The 2438-nt window shown below is 40.5% G+C and overlaps 1 pseudogene; it reads right to left on the reverse strand.

Moving 5' to 3' along the window:
* Nucleotides 1-940: 940 nt before the first annotated feature.
* Nucleotides 941-1302, reverse strand: LOC100630198 (anaphase-promoting complex subunit 15 pseudogene; annotated as a pseudogene).
* Between the last annotated feature and the right edge of the window lie 1136 nt (nt 1303-2438).

A 2438-nucleotide genomic window follows, 5' to 3' on the forward strand; every position in this document is an offset into this window, starting at 1 on the left:
GCAATTCTTTAGGGGATCTCAGTCTTTCGACAATCCAGAAATGGTCAACATAGTCTAAAGCCTTACTTTTCAAAGTATAGTCTGTGGGCCAGCAACATCAGCAAGCATGGGAGCTTGTTAGAGAAGGAAAATGTAGAGAGCTCCTAGGACCTGCTGAATCAGAATCTGCATGGTCACAAGCTTCTCAAGTAATACATGCACACATCACAACTTGAGAAACTCTGATCTAAAGTACGGAAATTTCAGAAATTCCTTTTAATTTAATTGTCTCAAAATCTTCCCAGCAAATATATATATTTTTCTGACATCACAGGAGCTCCAAGCCCTTCTAAGTTTCCTATTTCTTTTACTTCTTTAGCCAGTTTCCATGAGATCATAAATAGACAATCATCTAAAGGGTTTTCAGGTTCCTTATACTGGAGCATAGCGGTTGAATGTGTGTGAGCATTTATTCTTTTCATTAAATACACTGCTTGTTTGACTACATAAATTCCACATTTCTCTTTTTTTCAACTTAATTTGTGCAGATCTTAATAAGGGAAGAAGAGAGAGCAAAGTTGGCAGAAAGAATGTGTTGGGATGAGTGGAATGCACTAAGCTCAATATCTATTTCTCTCTGGTTCCACTTCACGGGTAATAATTTCAATTACTGAATGTATGATTTTAACCAATTTATGTTAACTAGATACTCACTCATGGGAAGTAAATAAACCTCTGCAGTTTAAAAAATTACATACAACTTTACTATCTGCATTTCCTTATTCAGGGATGGCTTGGGTGTGATACTGTCTCATGAGTAAAGCAGGTGAGCAGAAATCTTTCTTGCCATGTTTTGGTTTTGTTTTTGTTTTTTGCTAAACAGCCATCAGCTGATTCTACAGGGGGTGGAGAGCAGGTTGGGCTGGCTGGGAATCTCCCTGAGGCTACCTGCCCTGTCTACCTAGGCTATCCACTGGTCCTGATCCTGTTTGTTGCCTTCCATGTCCACCTCAATGACCTCTCCATCATCAGGCTACTCACTGTAATCACTTATCTCATCCATATCCTGATGTCCTCATCATCCTCTGAGTCTTCGCTATCCCTTCACCTTCATCCTCCTCCCCTTTCTTGTCATCATAGTGCTCTGACACGGGCTTGTCAATAGATACCAAGTTGTTGTTTTTCTCTATGGTGCTCTAGAGTCAGGCTTGCTGTTGTTCCTGCTGCTGCAGCTCTCTCCTCCACACAGGGCCAATCCAGATTAAACCACAGTATCTCAGTCACATGGGGCAAGAGTGAGGGCAATAAGGTGGACATGGCTCAGAGAGAGCTGTTTGATTTTGGTCAAGTCACTGTACCTCTCTGAGTCTCAGTTTCCTCATCACACCAGAAGGCAGCAGCCTGCAGTGGTATCTTAGGCTATGGAGTATGCACAGTAGCAGGATGACAGCAAAGGTGAGTTGATTTCAGCTTCAAGCAAGAATGTTCAGTCTCAGCCCAAGTGTTGGGCACAAGGGAAAAGTCATGTGCATACACGCAGCTTCAGGAGGCCTAGAGTCCAGCCCTGGCTTTGCTACTATTTGCAATTCTCTGCCCGCCACAGGACCTTGGACAATCATGTAGCCTGTCTAAGCTTCTATTTCCTAGGGAAGGTGGTGATGGGGGAATCTTCACTAACATTAGATGTCTAATATGTATCACAGATCTTTACATGCGTATGTCACACATTCCTCTCAACAATTCTATAAGGCTAACCTTTAGTCTTTAATACAATAAAACTGAGATTTTTAGAGGTTAAAGAAGTTTCCCAAGATCTCATAGCCTGTAAGCAGCTGAGAAGGAATTCAAACTCAGGTCTATCTGACTCCAAAGCTTGTGCATTGTTTTGTCTCTAGACCAATGCAGTCTACTAATATAGGATGTTATGAAGTTCAAAGGAATTAATGTATGTAAAAGAACTTTTCTTAAAAAGCAAAGCATTATACAAAGTTGGGTTGTAATATTTCAATTAATGTCATTTTTATTGTATTACAAAAACAAAAAGTCTCAGCCCCTACCCCAAAGATGCTGACATAAGAGAGATGATGAATAAACTACGTCACATACATTCAATTCAATGATTTAAACATGTAGTAAGAGCGGCCGAGTTGGATTTTGTAAGAGATACAAGATGAATAAAATGGGCTCCTTTCCTCAAGGAAATTATATGATACCACAGTGAAATTGATAGGTAAAGAGCTGGTTACAAAACAAGGCAGAATGAAATAAGTGTTAAACTGTAGTACGAGACCACATTGAGAGAGTACAGAGAACAAATGGTGAACGCTGACTGAAAGTATCAAGGAAGAGTTTACAGAGCAAGTCACCTTTAAGAGTCTTGAAAGATGGGCAGAGAATGTGAGAACGCATTCCAGGCTGAGAACAAATGATGGCCAAAGGCACAGAAGCTTGAAGACAGA

The sequence above is a fragment of the Equus caballus genome, chromosome 19 (genome assembly GCF_041296265.1).
Source record: "Equus caballus isolate H_3958 breed thoroughbred chromosome 19, TB-T2T, whole genome shotgun sequence".
Classification (NCBI taxonomy): Eukaryota; Metazoa; Chordata; class Mammalia; order Perissodactyla; family Equidae; genus Equus; species Equus caballus.